Consider the following 19449-nt stretch of genomic DNA (forward strand, 5'->3'; position numbering starts at 1 on the left):
TCCTGGATTTTTAAGGTGAGTCAGTGTCTCAGGGGTGTAATGATCCATGGATATACAGTATCTATTTAATGCTGGACAATCCAACAGCATGCATTAGATGTAATCCTTGTAAATAAATGTTATCAATTGTAGTAGTCTATTTTTATTAAAGGAACACATTTTTTGTCATTTCTCAGTTTAGTAGAAGGCAGAACAACAATGTAAAATGATATTGAAGTTGCAATACTTACATTCTTTATGAAAGGAAGGTATTGTATTCATTGCACACTTAATAACATTTCATATGAATCACTACCTCCTGAAGTGAATCTAATCAAAACGGTATAGTGGCAGAAAACAATATTGGTAAACATCAAATTGTCATCCATTTAATCAATGTTATATGATGAAACTTATGATTTACACTCCTTATCCATACCTCCCACATCTCCTCCTTTTTTGAGGGGGGGACTTATGTGAAGTTAGATATGTCAGTAAAATTGGGAGAACAAAGCTTTGAACATGAAATCATTGTATCATTTTATTAACTGGATTTTATTTTTTCATGTAGGGACAAAAAGTCCATCCAACTTGCTTTCATTCTTTTTTCATTATTTTTATCCCCAATTTTTTACCCATTTTATCACCCAGTGCTCCCACCTAAGTCAGTCCTGGGCATTGCTCCCCTACCAACCCCGGGAGGGCCCTGCACTGAGCTCAGGTCTCCTCCTTACGTGAGGAGTGAGCAGATTTCACCAGACTGGTAGGACGTGGAAGGATCACGTTATTCCGGCCGGATCCTCCCCACCCCATCCAGAGGGGGCAGTAGAGCCCAGGACTGCTGCATGTTTTTGTGAGGGTAGCTCCCATTAGCTACCCAAGGGAACACGTGGAGAACATGCAAACTCCACAGAAAGGCCCTTTCTCCAACCCCGACGATGAAGTCATGGGGGAACTAACACGCACCTCAACACCCACAGCGTCCCCGGCAGGAATTGAACCCAGGACCTTCTTGCTGTGAGACGGCTGCACTACCAGCTGCACCACCGTGCCCGTCTTGGACCAAAATACATGCTGGATCTGTTAGTTCCTATGAAGCTGCCCGACCCCTGAGGTTCATCTGGATCTGTTAGTTCCTATGAAGCTCCCAGACCCCTGAGGTTCATCTTGATCTGTTAGTTCCTATGAAGCTCCCAGACCCCTGAGCTTCATCTGGATCTGGTTTGTTGTGGTTCCAGAACCAGAACCAAGCAAGGTGAGGCAGCGTTCAGTTATTCTGCTCCTCACCGGTGGAACAAACTTCCTGTAGACCTGAGGTCTGCTCCAACTGTAGATCCTTTAAATCAGGATAAAAACATTACTGTTTACTCAAACGTACTCCTAAATTAAACTTACCTGCTGTATTCTACTGCCCTTATTTTTTAACAATGTGTGCTTTTTATTATTTTACCTCTTTTCTTATCATTTTATTTGTTATTTACTGTTTAATTGTGTCTTGCCGCTTTTAATGTTGATGTAAAGCACTTTGAATGACCTTGTGTTGAATTGTTCTATACAAATAAACTTGCCTTGCCTAGATTAAACCCTCTCGGTAGCATATGTATTTGATCACACTGTACTTAATTTTTATATGTTTATATAATAATTGCTCGGAGGTTTATGTTTATGTTTATGTTTATGTTCATGTTCTGGATCTCTGGAAAGCGTCTAGAGACAACATCTGTTATATTAGACGCTATATAAATAAAATTGAATTGAAATTGAATTGAATTGAACTTAATACCATATTTATCACCTGCTCTTTCTTGGTCTGGATTCCACAGAACCAGGTTGAATTGGGTTTTAATAATGACTTTAAATGGTTGCAGGGCGGGGCCTGCTGTTGCCCCCTGCCCCCTGATTGGCTGCAGCTAAGCCATTATGATAATGATGGGCGTGGCCGCGGCCGGAGACGCGGCTCTGGAGACGCGGCTCCGCTCCGACCGGAGAGCAGCCTCATTGTGCCGTGTTGACCCGGACTGAACACACCAGAGCTGTCTGACTCTGTCTCCACTGTCCTCTGCATCCCTGCTCGCCCTCCTGCTGGATTTATACCTGGAGCTCGCGCTGCTGCGAGAGGACTTTCCCCCGCCGGCTTTGCTCCCGGGTTTATTTGGAAATAAGCGCAGCAGTTGTGGAGTAAACGAGCCGGACGCGGAGCGGAGCCCGGTCCCTGCACTCCGCTGTTAGTGGACATGCGGATCCAAACAGGTGAGTTTATTCAGAGATTTATCCATTTGAATATCCCTATGTCGTTTTCCTGCACCCCTCTCCCCCCCAATGTGTGTGTGTGTGTGTGTGTGTGTGTGTGTGTGTGTGTGTGTGTGTGTGTGTGTGTGTGTGTGTGTGTGTGTGTGTTTGCGTGTTCTCCGTGCCTTTCATTATTATGGCTGCGCACGTGCGCGCAGAGCAGCTGATTGACGGCTGTCAGTCACCTTGTCATCCGCGCGCTCCCGAGCAGAAACAAAGAGGCGAGGACGCGCCTGGGAGCTCCATCAACTCTGCTGCAGTCATGATGCTTGAACTTGTGTTTTACTGGGTAAAAGCAGAGCCGACCTGCGTCCCCGTCCCCGTCCCCGTCCCCGCTGCCCTGAGCAGTGTGAGCTGGACGGGACGCCGCGGCTGCAGGGTGGGCTTTCTTTGTCTTCGTTTTGGTTCGTTTTGGCTTAATGGTCAGTTTTCATTAGCAGCCCACTGTGGTGGATTTGTGCAGGATTTGTGCAGCCATGTGTGGACGGGGTGGCCCCCCCTTGTAGCCCGTTCCCCCCGATCCTAGTCCTCCTCCAGCAGATCCGTGGTCCTGGTCCCCACAGCGGCTGGAACTGACGTTTGTGTTCATCAGTGATTTATTTGCAGGTGACTTTCCACGGCTGACAGGAGCAGTCAGCTAATCCATCAGCGTGGTCATAATCAATAACCTAGATGGGATTGGATGCTGGGAAGGCTCCGTGCGTGTCCTGTGTGCTTACACATTCCTAATCTCCCCGAGGATTCATGTCTGATAGGACTTTTCTTTGGGAAATCTCAAAGTAAACCGAATCGTATTTGCTTTGGGTCAAAGAGAAATACATCTTTGAAGACTTAATTTCCTTCGTACTATTTTCCTCGGTTATTTGACATTTCATAAACACAAAAACTGTGAAGATCAGTGGTTATTTCCAGCCTTGGTTCCAGTGGGAGCACCCCACTACCAACACACCACCAACCGTCACACTCAAGGACACCAGGGTGATGAAACAAGATATGTTTTGGTCATTTCGGTAATAAGGCCAAAGCGTTCTTATCCAGAGCTTCAGCAACCAAAAACATGAACGCTCTTCAGCTGATGGTTCTTGTGGTTTCATTAGTGTTTTGTTTGATGGATTTCTCTTACATTAAAAAAGAAAAACTTCAGTTTTGGGCATCTATGCTTTGACTAAAACTGAGATTGAGATTGAATTGATTTTCACATGACAAGGAAAAGCATCAAACTTCTAAATGTGAAAAGCCATAAGTGTTTAATACTTTACGTAGCCCCTCGACCCAATGGTGCAGTTTTTGTTTCATAATGCATTAATCTTAAAGTATAGCTAAAAGGTTGCATTTGGGATTTTTCTGTTTCAGGGTCAGAAGTGAGTCAAGCTGCTGTTGGTTGATCCAGATCCATCAAAAGTGTCCTGGTTCTCAAAGCATTTAATGATTGTGCAGGTTTTGTCATACGTTTCACTATATCACTTTCATTTGTTAATCTTCGGGTACCACCAAATAAGGTGAAGTTATTTATCTGCTGATTTACTGCAGAATTTACCCGACTGAACTGATATATCGTCTTTTGAAAAGGTAAGAATAGAGGTCAAGAGTGCCTCATTAGTGCTGTTTGCTCTTGTATTTCAATGAGAGATGTTAATTGGTCGTGGTAGCGGCTGCAGTAATGATCATTCAACCAGTCAGCTGTTTTGGTAGTCAAATTATAGTTTAATTTTCTTAAAACAAAGAAAGCAAATCAAGTCAGGTGAAACATCAACAATGGCTGTAACCTGGATCTCTTGTTGACAGAGCAATACCTTTTTTATAGTTATCTTTATTGGTAAATTATTTGAAATGATCATACAGTAAGCGCTGAAACTAATCGTTTTAATGCTTGAAAGCACAATTTTATGTATTTTCCATATGCAGTATAATAGTATCATTATGATCTTGGAACATCCGGTATTGCTGAAGTGTCCACTGATCCTCCGAGGGGATAAGACCCACTGATCAGACACTGATCAGACACCGCTGGGGGACTTAAGGGTAAAGTATCAGAGTAAACAGCCTAAATGATTCTTAATTGGCCCGTCTCGGCTTCTGATGAACCAGACTGCCTGCAGATTGATGAGGTCTAACGGTTAATTCAAGACGGCGTCAGAAGTGTGAGGGCAGTTGCTCTGGAGGTCGTACCGAAAAGCAAAACGCAGTCGCCACTTCAGGAAGGACACTGTTCCACCAATTAATGGTTCATTATGAGCAGGATATTGAATTATTAATGTCAGCATTGATGTGTTTTGGCTCCGGACCCACTGAGCTGTGGGACTGACTCAGCCGGCGTCGCTACTGCTGCGTCTCCGAGACTCGAGTGTGATCTGTCAGGGAGTGCAAGTGAGTTAATATGTAGGAAGTGGCAGGATGTCGCAGAGGTTAAACTCACATTTGCTGGCGTTTTACAAGGAAGACTACTGCGTCCGTTATCCAGTTTTAAAAGCAGGACATAAATGTTTATGAGCTGATCATATCCAGCTGACGGAGTGTTGTGAGGTCAAAACATAAAACTGTTGCATTACTGGCTTTCTTTTAGCACATTTGTCTTATCTTGCATGCTCCTTTTGCTATTTTTTGCAAGTTTTTTTTAAGTTTGGTTTGTTTATTTATCGATAAAATCTCAAATTGACTGTTTTCCATAGTTTCTTGCTTATGTCCAAGAGCTGCTCTTTGTTTGTGACTTGAATACATTTTCACCATTTTTTTTTTCTTTTAAACATATTTTTATTTCCACCCCTCACTAAATGTTTGAACTGTTTTTCCTTGAAAAATGGTCCAAAATATTATAATATTGGTGGTTTTTTTTTGTTTTTTTTTACAAAGACCTGTAAAAGTCAGAATTTACGTATTAATTGCTGCATTTCTCCTCATTGTTGTTTTTCTGGATGATAATCACTTTGAGGTCAAAGATCACCTGTTTCTTTGTTGAATCCACAATATAAACCAGGATTGACACCAAAACCCCAATTTCTTTCCCAGCCCCCGCCCAGCCCCCGCCCTCTTTATCCCCCCCCAGTCTAGACTCTGTTCTCTATTGTTCAGATAGAAGGTGTTGAATCTGAAAGTCTCTGTGCGATGCAGAGCCCGTCCTGATGGAGCACCTGCCTGCTGGAAATCCATCAGCAGAGCCGTCCGATCAGCCAGCTGCCTCCTCACCGCTGCCTGCTCATTGTGTGTGTTAACCTTGGGGTGCGTTTGAACACAATAACCTGCGAGTCCCCGGTGGGCGGGCGGTGAAGAGGAGGAAACAGAGAAAATAATGTTATTCCAGCGAAGGAAGATTAGCCGCGTCACTGTGAAAGCCTCCGAACTGCCGCATGTCATCAGCTATTATGTTCGCTGTGCAAATCTGTGCTGCGGGACTCGCCTTTTGTTCTAATCCTGTGTTTGTGTGTATACTTTTCTCTGTGCGCGCGTCTGACTGTAGCTGAGAGTGACTGCAGGAAACTGTGCAAAGAAATGTTTGTCATCATCATGGACAAATTACCCATTGTTAGGAAAGCAGCTCCTGCCTAATGTTCATTTCCTTTCTGTCTTGGCTCTCAGCGGTAAACTTTTAAACTAGGAAGCAAAGAATTGAATGAGAGATGTTTATGTTTGAAAGAGAAATTAGTTGTGATGTCTGTATTATAGCCAATCAAAAAAACCAAAAACACTTCTTAAGATATGATAGATTAAAAAAAAGTATCAGTACAAAACATTTTAATTTGTTCAAGCTGTCCAAAAACATTTCATATCACCATGAACAACATGTGCAGTAGTTGTGGAAACAAGGCCGGTACCTGACAATATCCGTTCTACATACTGAACGCTATTGAACAGCCAGCGATTCACTCTCGAGGCTTTAATCGTACTTGTACTTTAATTGTTCTGTAGAACTAAACATAGTTATCAGCCTGGAAAAAAACAAACGCACTTCTCATGACTTCTCATTATCTCATGACAATGGCTTTTTGCTATAAATAATCATGTCGAGCGAAAAACCGTGCTGAATTTAACAGAATGTCTGTGGATGGGAGCAGTTTTAATTAATGGTATTTTATCACAGAGCAGAAGTGTCAGGAGGAGCTCAAGTCTTACATAAAAAATACTGAGGGAAAAAAGTTAGGAAACTAAAAGACTTTGAGTTTATTTATCCCATAACCATCTACTTCTCTGACATCCCAGTTTGATCATTAGGAACTTAATCAGCCTCCTAATAATCTGCTACAGAGCTAGTGGTCAGATAACGGCTGTTTCTTTAAGCAAGTTTTCTTTATTTGAAAGCTGGACTGGCAAAGTAACAAGTGTGTTAAAGCGTTGAGGATGTTTGAGCTCTGTAGCTGCAGCAGGCGAGCAGGCGGGCTGGGCCGGGTCTGTGCAGAGAATCGGCCTGAAAATCCGACTCCAGCGTCGATGCCTGGGCTTTACCGCCCGGCCTCTTTCTGCCTCCGCACCATCATATCAAACTGTAATTGTGTTTGATGCTGCTTTTGACAAATAAAATGGCACTTACTACAGAGGCTTTAGATGCTGCCTACTGGTTTGTTGCTGCTGAACTCTCTGAACTCTCGGCCATGGATGTGTTTTCTGTCAGTAAACATGTTGGCACAGACAGGAAGCAGATTTTTTTTTTCTTTTTTCCTGAATTGATATGGTTGGTCTAACAGCAGGCTCATTACCTGAGCTATGACATCATCAAATAGATAAGTGGTCTCCTTGGATGTACAAAATGCAGGATGGGTTTTAATACAGAATCACGGACTACGTTTACATGCAGTCAAAATTCGGGTTATTGCTAATATTCCGGTTACTGAAACATTCTGAATATTCCGTTTACATGTGTGAGCAAACAGGGTTATCCCTGTATACATGGTGATTAATCATTCGAGATATCTGGATCAAACCAGCGACGCACGGAGAACATCATGACACAATTCCCGTCATTTCTGCTTCTTCTTCCTGGATCCAAATTCAAAACAAATGCTGCTTCAACTTTTCTCTCACCTTCTTGTAAATCTTCTATCCCGGTACTTTCTAGCGTCTACAAATGCAGAAATGTTCATATCCTTCATTACATTTATGAAGTGATTAGTCTCCTCCTGGTCTTGGTTTCTCCGTGTTTAGAAGAACTTCCTGGACTCAAAAGACCAGGATTCCTTGTGAACAGAGCATGTGCAGAAAACTAATTCCTGTTCCGTTTGATGGGGATATTCCGTTACGTTTACATGACCCAATATTCAGGTTTTAAAAGGAGTAACCCAGGACTCATATTGGGGTTTTTAAAAACCAGAATATGAGCAAATTCTGGTTATTCAAAGGGGTTATTGGTGTTTACATGGCCGTGCAAATTCGGGTTATTGCCAATATTCGGGTTTTAAACGGGTTATTGATGCATGGAAACGCAGTCTATCAGCTGGTTTAGCGAGTGCACCATATACAGATGCTATTATGCAGGAGCTGCCTGTTTGAATCCCGGCCTATGGCTTTTTATCGCTCCTTCTTCACTACCCAGGTTTCCTGTCTAACTACTGTCAAAATCAAGGCCCTACAGCCACAAGGCTACGTCATGCTGGGCTGCACATTGACATGAAAGTGCCAGGTTATGAGGAACTCCCTTCAATCTTCTGCTGCTCTTTGCTTTGGTTTAGCTTGAATAACCAGCTTAAATTTAGTGAAGTCAAAGAGGTAAATTAGCCTTACAGATAGAAATTCAATCTTTTTGCTAATAAACACAAGTGTGCACTGAAAATGCAGCTTTTTATGAAATGTTTCTTATTGACTTATTGATTTGACTTTATAAATCCAATGAAACTCACTGATAGTTTTTTTTTTTTAATGTGAGATATCTCAATTAATTAGCCAATTTTGTAGCAAAAAAAAGTCTTATTCCTGGAAAAATCAAGCCGATTTTTTTGGCACATGTAATAAAATGTAGCCGTTGTGGCATGTGGTTTGATCAAATTAAGCTGAACACCTAGATGTGATTTTCAAGGCTAATTTTGACCATAAGTGCACAAGGACATAATTCAACGGTAATATGCAGCGTCCTTGAATACAAAGAAGAGTCGCTGTACTAAAAGTTCCTTACCGTATGCCACAAAGAAACCCAATTACTGAAATTCAGTGCGGTGTACATCAGCTTCATATCCTCTATTGAGTCACCACGACTCCTCAAAACCCATAAACATACCGAGTCCAGTATGGGGGGAAATTATTTTCTAAATGTGTCCAATACATTAGGTTTGATGGAAATGTCCTCCAAGGAATCTTTCAGCTCTTACAGCCATTTTCATTCTTAAATGTGTTGTATCTGAGAGAGCTGTAACTTTGCAATGAAAAATGTTATTTTCTTGCATAAATCTGTGCGTCTACCTTAGTAAACACAAGTCCCAGTAGTCAACAAACAATTCAATTTGGGATTCATGTTTACTGGATTTAGTTTGCTTGTATATGGCTGTGGCTGGTCTGGGACCTGTTTTTCAGGGGCTTAAGGCTGCCAGAAATAACAGTCCTTTCTTTGTATCACCTGTTCATGGCTCCCAAGGGTAGAATTTGTGTCATTGATTTTACTTGCATTAAAAGGGGGGATTATGATGGCAGCGAGTTGTGTAGAACTGAAAACCATCTTCATGCAGATAATATGTGTCTCTTTGAAGGTTAATTCCTGGATCTGATGTTGTTTGAGTGACTCGAGGATCTCCTTGGTCCTCATGTGACTTTCCAGCACATAACACCCATTGTGTGTTAATCAGCTAACAGCTCATTAGTGTGTGTTGAGGCTCTGGAGATTTTAGACCTTCTTCCCTAATTAAACTTTCCAAGTTGATCTCTGTGTCTCACTCCTTCACTTTTCTTCCATTCTTTCATTCTCTTTGCTGACTGTCTCCATTATCTATTACGTGTCTGATGTAAATTCACCTTACAGAGTCCCGTTTTTAACTTAATTTTTTTTGAATGTAGGTAAATGTAGACTCTCCTTTGCTTTCTTTCTTACATTTCCAACATTAACTCAGTTATTCAGTAGTGCAGAAGCCCTTTTTATTCGGATTGCTTGTAATCACTCACATCTCTACCTTTTACTCTCTTTTATTCATATAGGAGGCTGAAATCTCACACGCTAACCTTGTTTGTCACAAAATTGCAGCCACTCTTCCTGTAGCTTACAGTACAAGTATATCTATGACATAAAAACAAATCAGTGATCATTTCACTCATTTTTTCCAAAGCACTCCAGGAAAAAGAACAAACTCCATTGAATGGTTACTTGTGCCCTTGTGAAAAGTTCTGGACCCCTTGAGGCTCCTTATCTGCACATTTCCTTTTTAATGTGAGGAATGTGAGATCACATAAATGAACACAAATTAACATTTGTTGAAGCTGAGTGAGTATTTCATCTCATTTCTCAGTTCTTTTTCTTCCTGTTCTCATTTCGTCTCATTAGTAAAGAAGAGCCGTGCGGCTTGTGCTGGTGTCAGAAACCAGTGTACGTTGCATCAGGCACGAACACCCACCCACACACACACTCACACACACCCACCCACACACACACACACACACACACACACACACACACACACACACACACACACACACACACACCCCCACTCACCCACACCCACACACACACATTGGTGAAGTCATGTCTGGAAACACAAGCATCCTGATACAGAGTTTACTGAGGGGGATGTTGTTGCAGTGCTTGGTGATACAAGATGAGGGAATCAAAAAGAGGGAAAGTTCTCAGAACTTTAATCTCTCTCTCGTGTGTGTGTGTGTGTGTGTGTGTGTGTGTGTGTGTGTGTGTGTGTGTGTGTGTGTGTGTGTGTGTGTGTGTGTGTGTGTGTGTGTGTGTGTGTGTGTGTGTGTGTGTGTGTGTGTGTGTGTGTGTGTGTGTGTGTGTGTGTGTGTGTGTGTGTGTGTGTGTGTGTGTGTAATTTCCTCTCACTCTCCTCCCTGTTTTCCATCCATCTCTGTTCCTGCAAGGCACCGCAGTGTCACAAATCAAATGCACCCGTTGGGGATGAGCGCTGCCTTCCTGCTTTTCTCCTTGTCATTATCTCCTCCCTCCATCCGCCTTTTGTTTCAACTCTTTTTCGACAAAATACAATATAATGGTGATGCAATATGATGAAAACTGTAATGCTGAAAACTGGGGGAAAGTAGAATTTTGAGTTTGATCTTGGAAAAAAGTGTAGGAAACACTAAAATAGTATAAACTGCTGCTGAATCCAGTCAGCTGACTTGATGTGAAGCTTTCAGCATCATAACAGTCTTCATCATCAGTTTTATCAGTTGGCCTGGGTTATGCTTTCCCCATTCTGATGCTCGGTTTGAACTACAGCAGATCCTATTGACCTTGTCTACATGCCTAAATGCATTCAGTTGCTGCCACGTGATTGGCTGACAGGTGTAATGAAGTGGGCGGTGAGTGTATGTTTACAATTTACACACGTCTCTCTAAATTTTATGACAATATTCTGAAAAATGTAAAGTTGTTTTTCTCAATTTCCTGATGAATCAAAAAGAAAATTGTCTTCAAACAGAAGAAACTACTTCCTCTTTGAAAGAAAACGTATTTTCCTTTATATTTTATTTCTACTGCAGTCATAAAGCTACTTGTTTGAGTACCTCACATTTCAATGGACAATGAGCTTTGTTTTTATTTCCTCACTTTTTTTGCCCCATGAATTTATTTTCACCCCAGGTTTCACCCCATCATACGTAGCATCTGAATCAGATGCTCCTCAGATTCATTATACATTAGTGCTCACATGCATATTTTACAGTGAAACAGGATTTTAACATGTTGTTTCTCTCCAGAGCCACACTTAAGAGATTTACAATCTATAAAGATAATCTCTGGTTTTGATTGGGGTTATGCTTTATCAATTTAAATGTATCAAAACACTGTTAACAGTGCTACATAACCAGACAGAACTTTGGTTTGTTTCCTTTAGTTCTAGTTGAATATCAGAATTCCACATTCTGAATAATTTAGTCTATTTAAAACATAAGCCTTCAGAGTTTAACTGGTGTGATACATAGAAGGTATAAACTTTTTTTTTCCCCCTTTTAACAAAGGAGAAAAGGACTGGGGATTATCCTTCATCTGACCTCAAAACTCTTAAAGGTTTTCTTTTCCCCCAGCTGTCAACTGATCCCCATCTGCTGTGTAGTTGGATCAGGTGGTGGGCAAAGGTGCCAGAGAGACCCGGCAGACCCAGACGTAGAGCGAGGGTTTGTTGGGAATATCTGGCAGGATAACCTGTCAAAGAGATCTTTAATTCTCACCATAAGAGCTTCATGTATGTCTCAGGTGGTGGACAGTGGGTCCGAATAGGCCATGTCCCCTGTTTCTGCTGAGGCGGCTGATTGGAATTGTGGCTGGAAGATCTTCTGCACCTCCGGTGGCAGTAAACACAAACCTGGTGATGGACACCCCGAGTGAGGGAGGCCGTTAAGCTGAAGAAATGCTCCTACAGGGAGTTGTTAGCCTGTCCTGCCAGTACTTGTCAGGCTAAGCGGTCTGTAGCCTCAGTGGTTGATGAGACAAAAACTCAGGTGTGGGAGAAGTTTAGAGAGCCCATGAAGAATGACTTTCAATTGGCCCCCAAGAACATTGTGGCAAATTGCCAGGTAGCTCAGGTGGGCAAAGCAGTGCTTCACCAACACTGTATGTAGTTGGGGGTGGGGGTGCTGCTGATCTCCACTGGGAATATCATAAGACGGTGGAAGGAATACTTTCAGGATCGAGGCAGCGTCCAATCACAGACCGGGATTCCCGAAGCGAGAAGCCTCAATGCAGATTGTACTTTCGTGTACACACAAACGTACACTCACTCACATGCGTACATGAGCAGAGCTGTCACTAACAAACTTATTTTATCAGGAATTAATATATTTCATCCAGCAAACTGACATTTTTGCTGATTTGACTGCCGTTTTTACCTGAACTGCTCACGTGAAACACGTATCTGATGGTTGAGGAGCTGGATGGTCCCAACCATTTTACTTGTTACATCGATCCAACGCAAAGTAATTAAAACCCGTGCTTATTAATCACAAAACAGTTTAAACATCATGACCAAATCCGCTCCGACCCGGTGTGTCAGTGATCCGCGCAGACAGACTGCAGCTTCACCGGGACCAACGATGATGGTTGGTGTTGATCCAGGGCCAAACTGGTTAAGGAGCATCAAACTCACTCTTATCTACGCGGAAATAACGCTAAAATATAAAGAAGGCCTCCCAAAGTGTGATCTATGGTGAAATAGGAAATTGAAGATGTGCACGCTGTATATAGATATGTGCAGGCTATATACTCTGTTCCCTCCAGTTCTGCAGCTTTAGCCCCGCCCTCTGCAGCCGTCAACAGTGCAGCAGCTTTCAGTGTGAATCCACCAAGCAGCGCGATGCTGGCATCAGGAGATTTTTTTATGCTTTCAGTGTGAATGCAAAATGTCTTTGGACTCTGGGATGGGCTTGCCCATAACGCTCATGGGGGCAGAGCTCCAGGGGCGGATGACATTTGCTTTGAGTTCCTCAAGGCTCTGGATGTTTCGTGACCATTACATGGACATCGGGGGCAGTCCATATGGATTGGTAGATTGGGGTGGTGGTTCCCCTTTTTCAGAAAGCGGCCCAGCGGTTGTGCTCCAATTGCACAGGATCTCACTCTCACTCTGTCGGTGTCACCCTGGTCGGGGAATACTCGAGCAGATCTAGGCTTTCGGTAGGGTCCTGCAGGGTCAGGACATGCTGACCCAGGCCATTCTGCATGGATTATATATCTTGAATGGCCTGGGAATGCCATGGTATTCCATCCAGAAGACGTGGAGGGGGAGGTCTGGCCTAGTATGCTCCAGTGTGACCTGAATTTGGATAGGAGGAATTTTAACGAATGGATGGATGGAAGTTCAGCCAGTTGGAAGAGGGATATCATAATGGTAGTCTACATTTTGTAATGCAGCCTTTCTAATCATAATGGATAAACATTCAAAGATAAAATGTATTTAAAAAGAAAATTCGTGTAGAAAACCAGTTCCTCAGCAGTTCCTCCAGCCACTCTCTGTAGCTGAGGACGGCGGTTTCAGACAAATTTTGTGTCATGCACACAAAATCTTACGATTGCACTTAGTGTAGTTGCAAAAGCTCTACCTCTGGGTTAAAAAGACAACATTCTGTCATCTCCCAGCATCATGTCTTAAAATTGCATTCAATAACCAGAAGCACGAGCGGGACTTCCGGTCATGGTCATTCTTGCAAATACGCGTGGCTGTCACAGCTTTTTAGGTAAAATTTTGACTTCATACAAAGTACAACAATAACTTGCCTTCCAACCAGCTCTTAAAGCAACGGACTACCCGGACCCCATTTCAAGCAGAAAAATGCCTCCAAAAAAACTCTCGCCGAAACCAGACGAGCGTGGGAAAGTAGGCCCCGCACAAGCCTCGGAGCGGAGTTGCCGAGAGGAGCCGGGCAACACGGAAGTGCTAGAAGCTATCACCAAACTGCGCTCCGAAATCACCCAAATGAAAGCGGACATCTGCAACACACTACGGGGAGAAATCGCCAGCCTCCGGGCGGAGAACGAGGCCGCCGCCTCAGGTTTGGAAAAGCAGCTAGCAAGTCAAAATGAAAAACTGGAAGATATAGCCTGTGTGGCTACAGCTAATGCTAACGATCTGTCGGAGCTGGACGGCAAAGTTAGGCTGCTTACAAGCTAGGGGTGGGAAAAAAAATCGATATTTCAATATATTGTTGTGCTCTCTGTTTCAATAAATAATCGATATACTGTCGGCTAATATCGATATTTTATTACAACACACTTAATGGTTTACGCGGTTGTCACCGCACTATTGTTCAAGCTCTGCCCCGCCCGCCCCCGCTGCCCTCGTGAGCAAAACAAACATGTCGAAGCGGCCGCCTGAGAAACCAGCTCAGAAAATACAGAACCACAGTTTACTCCGTACAGACAGCGGGCTGAGCAGCACTGTTAATGCTGGAAAACTTGCTGTTTGAGCCGGTGTTTAAACTTCCATGTGCGTTAATGTCCGCTCGCACAGACAACCAGCTGCGTTAAGAAACGGACCCCGCTCCGCTCGCGCTCCATGAGAGGAGAGCGGCTCGTACTGTAATACAAAATTATTCCACAGACGCCGTTAAAGTAAATGATCGTCAGTCTTTTTGTGTTATGACGTTTATGCTTTTCACTCTGTAAGTGATCCTCGCTCGTATCCTTCCGTGTCCAGTCAACCGTGTGCTGGGAAAACTTGCAGATCATTGAATCACCAGTCACGTTACACACGGACACGGACACTCTCATACACACTCAGACACACGCCCACCCGTGCACAACCAGTGTTCAGTGCTTTGGATATTTCAGCTTAAATTTCAAAATGTTATATTAGTTCAATGAAGTTCATATTATTTATATTTATTATAGCTTGTTTGGTTTCTTCTGTTATCGGATACAGTTTGTCATGACATGAGTGAAAAATGCCTGATGCTTCATGGCAATATGTGTGTGTGGTGACAGAATAAATTAGACAGGCTAAAAGGATATTGGAAAAGAAGGGATATTGTTAAGCCTATTTGAGTTATTTATTTCTTAGTTATTTCACAATAATTATATTTGTGAAATTATTATTTAATGTATTTAATTATTACAAAGCAGTGCACTGTCCTGGTTTATATAAAACATGTTATTAATGTTCATGCACTTTAATTTGTCCAGCTGTACAGTGTTTACATTTACAAGCCTAGGAGACAGTGAGGAAATATACAAATGCACTTTCTTTAATGAAGTTTTGGCATTGAATAAATGCATAACTACAGACGTTTTCCTTTTTATAGGTATTTTTTCTTTTTTAGTCCCATATATCGTGATATATCGCTCTTATCGATATATCGAATATCGAAAATATCGTGATATTATCGATATCCTGGGCCACATATCGCCAAAGTATCGAATTGGGACTTACCCGTATCGTCCCACCCCTATTACAAGCCAGGGTTTCCGCTAGAAAAAATTGGCACCGGACAATGTGACCGGCAGGGTTTCAATTTACCGGACAAATGTTTGAAATTCCGGTCACATAGGCTATATATGAATTTATTGAGGTTAAAAATAAATCATATGCAGTAGTACGATATCAATGCAAGTCATTTAATAGTATTTTTATTGAAAAACAGGGTATTTAAAATAAAATAAGTCCTGTCAATTGACTCGCGAGCGTAACTTCAAAAAATAAATAAATATTGCCTACGGCATAAGGTACGCGGCGACGCGTACTCTACGCCGTAGGCTCTGCGTCGGTGCGACGCGGAACCATAAATCAACGCGCACGTGGATGTTGGCGCCGCAGCTCCGCTTCCTCCCGGCTCCCGGCACCGAGGCTCGGCGTGTCCCTCCGCGGTACTCCCGGGGACTCTAGTCCCGCAGCACCAGTGAGTATTTTCACCGGTCATTTTGACCGGAGAGATTATAAAATACCGGACTTCGGCATATTTTACCGGACAAAGTCCGGCAATTACCGGACAACGGAAACCCTGTTACAAGCCAAGTAGAGCAGCTAACAGAGAAATGTATAGATTTGGAAGGGCGGACAGCGGGCGAGTGACTTTGTGGCACAGCTTTTGAAAACCGCACTAGATTTGGCTGATATGCCTTTACTGGATCGTGCGCACCGGGCACTACGCTCACGCCCCGGGGATGATGCTCAGGCCCGGATTAAGAGGGCAGGGGCCCCTTGGCAGAAATTCTTGGTGCCCCCCCCCCCCCCCCCCCCCCGAAAACACACAAACATGCAAACAAACTGGGTTTTGAATTCTGGACTGCTATTTGTTGGAAACACCTGTAGCTTATACAGGATTTACACTGATAGGGTACTGTCTGTATGATTACAATGGACAAAATCGGCACCTGCAGATATCCTCCATCACACAGGATTTACACATACTTGCAACTATGCTTTCCTCAGCAAGCAGCTACAATATCAACACTATCAGCATATTGATACTCATTAGCATTTGCAAATAAAAGCTGCTTCATCTCCACAAGTCCTGGTTGTGGATTCAGAGTCAGATTCCTACATAATTCACACACAAACCCACATACACACACAAAATACCTGTGGCTGTCTCATTCCTGTCTGTCTCTCTCCTCTCCTTCTCATCTCTGTTTCAGTGTGGCTGTCACCTATCATGTTCTGCTAATACAAAAAGGATGCAAAATAGCACTGGTCAACTAGACCAGTGGTCCCCAACCTTTTCTGCACCGCGGACCGGTTTAATGTCTGACAATATTTTCACGGCCCAATCTAAAGGTGTAGCTGATAAAAACTTAATAAAATGACAAGATCGGCACTAAAAACTGATATTTTCGCTATAGTAATAATAATAATAATGAATGAATAATAAAACATAATTTAAAAAAATAATAAAATGAAATAATGGAAATTGTAAATTACCTTTTTAATATGAGTATTTCTATAAATTTGTTTTTATGTATATTTTCTTATTAACGTTATTTAAAGCCAGGCTTTTATTTTATTTGTTATATATTAAGGAGACCGATATTTAGTGCTTTTATTTTGAAGGCCCCTCGCCGAGACCTCGTAAACATCAGGCGCTTCGGACTTTAACGGTAAAAGTTTAACGGCAGTAGAAAGTGTGTCTGAAAGACTAAACCAATGTCGGGAATGCTAAAGTGGAGCCTAACTTACACAAAAAGCACCTGCGGATGAGGATTTGTGCAAATTGTATGCCGTATTTATGTCCAGCTTGAGTTTGGTCGCTCATGTATTGTGGTTAACGGTACCTTTATTGCCGACCAGGGAGCGGTCAGTGCTGCGTTTATAAGGACAGTGACGTCCGACTGCTAGCTGTGTGACCAATCTAAACATTCAATTTTGGTAAAAATTGTTATGATTTTTTTTTTTATTTTAATTTTTTTATTGGTTATACAGTCTACAGGTTTCTCCAATTCTAGCTGCCCCAATCCCTAAAAAAAAAACCAAAGAGGCTCGGCCATGGGCCCCTAGATGCGTGTGGGCCCCTGGGCGCCCACCCATAATGCCTATTTGGTAATCCGGGCTTGATGGTACTCCCCCCAGACATTTCATTGTTAAAGTCCACTACAACCACACTCTGGCGTCTAGAGACAACATCTGTTGTATTAGACGCTATATTAATTGAATTGAATTGAATTGGACGACATCATGCGTCGTGCTATGGCCAAGAAAAAGGTGGCTGTTGGAGGGGACCGTGTCCAGATATTTCGAGATCTTCCTCAAGCGGTAGTGAAACGTCGTGCAGCTTTCACTCTCGTCCGAAACCTACTACGAGACAAGGCTGGAGTTAGGTTTGGACTACTTTACCCTGCTAAACTTAGGGTGACCTATAAAGACACGGAGAGGGTGTTCACCGACTCCAGCGCTGCTCGGAAATACTGGAACTCTTTGGACCGTGAAACACGAGAAAATCTCAACAACACCGGTAAATAAGGAAGAGTTAAATACCCTATAGATAAAACTGTCATTGTTTGATACCAAGACAATCATTTTGTTACTTGTACAGGCAAGTTATCGATAAATAACAATAAGAATATCGGCTTTGATACGTTAATTGCACTAAATTGCTGTGGTTCCCTAATAATAATAATAATGACTTGGATTTACATAGCGCCCTTCTAGGCACCCAGAGCGCTTTACAGAAATCATTATTCATTCATACACATTCTCTCCAGTGGTGGTAAACTACATCTGTAGCCACAGCTGCCCTGGGGCAGACTGATGGAAGCGTGGCTGCCATTCCGCGCCAAACGGCCCCTCTGACCACCACCAACATTCAAACACATTCATACACATTCATACACATTCACACGGGGCAAGGTGGGTAAGGTGTCTTGCCCAAGGACACTACGACAGGAAACTGGGACAGAGCGGGATTCGAACCGCCGACCTGGAATATGTTTAATAATCATAATAATTATAAATTATTAAAAAACATAATAATAATCAGCATAGGAGGTCTTACATTGAGAAACTTGGTTAATCACTCCTTTGTTGTTATGGAGTTGATATGTTCAGCTGTTTTTTGTTCAGCTTGGGCTGAGGGGAGGGTGGGAGACTGCACAGAGGAAGAAATGAGGAATGATCAAGAATGGCAATAACAAACCCAGATAACTCTAAGGTGGGTGATACCAAAAGAAGTTTAACCTTTTGTTCCTGGAATGTTAAAGGAGTTAATGAGGCAGTTAAACGTAGCAAAGTATTATCCCATTTGAAAAGCCTTATAGCTGATATGATTTCATTTAAGAAAATGTTCATAATAAACTCAGATGTCGCTGGGTTAATCAAGTATTCCATTCTACTTTTTCAGCTAAAGCTAGAGGATTTGCTATATTAATCAAAAAGGGAGTTCCTTTTCAACAAACATCTACAATAGCTGACAAAAATGGTAGATATATAATAGCTACTGGCAAACTACATGCAAACCCAATTATATTACTGAATGTTTATGGTCCCATTTTCGATGACCCTGAATTTTACAGAAAGCTCTTCACTTTGATCCCTGACATTCCTGGTGCAGGCCTGATCATTGGTGGTGACTTTAATCTAGCATTACACCCATATTTAGATAAATCAATGTCCCACAACTTAAAAACCTGCAAAGCAGGCAATTTCATTAAGAAATATAAGACCAATTCTAACTTACTGGCCATATGGAGAACATTAAACCCGTCCGGGTAGGGAATATTTGTTCCTCTCCCAAGTCCATAATACCTATACCAGGATTGATTATTTTATAATAGATTGTAGAATTCTGCCAAATGTAAACTTTGCAAATTATCATAACATAATCATTTCTGACCACTGCCCTGTTATATTTAATGTAAAAATGTGCAACCTAACTCGCTCAGAAAGATACTGGAGACTTGATCCTACTCTTTTAAATGACAGCAAGATTTGAAAGTTTTTAGATAAAAACTTCTAGCCAGACAACTAAAAAAAAGGGAGAGTGATAGAACAATGTATAGGAAATATAGAGGAAATAACTATCCCTTCCACTACGCACATCAAGAGTGAGTGGGAGGAATTTCAATAGCACCGCTATTGATGATCATGTGTGGCATCGGGCTTTAGAGATGATAAAGAGCTCCTCCATCAA

General features: G+C 42.3%; 1 protein-coding gene across 1 annotated transcript in view; it reads left to right on the top strand.

Moving 5' to 3' along the window:
- Positions 1 to 1937: 1937 nt before the first annotated feature.
- The window catches only part of LOC133461213 (semaphorin-6D-like), a 236928-nt gene continuing 219416 nt past the window's right edge, over positions 1938 to 19449 (top strand). Inside the window, 1 exon segment of the mRNA XM_061742029.1 lies at positions 1938 to 2229. The gene's annotated coding sequence lies outside the window, so the exon portion shown is untranslated.

Source organism: Cololabis saira, chromosome 15 (assembly GCF_033807715.1).
Source record: "Cololabis saira isolate AMF1-May2022 chromosome 15, fColSai1.1, whole genome shotgun sequence".
NCBI classification, from domain to species: domain Eukaryota; kingdom Metazoa; phylum Chordata; class Actinopteri; order Beloniformes; family Belonidae; genus Cololabis; species Cololabis saira.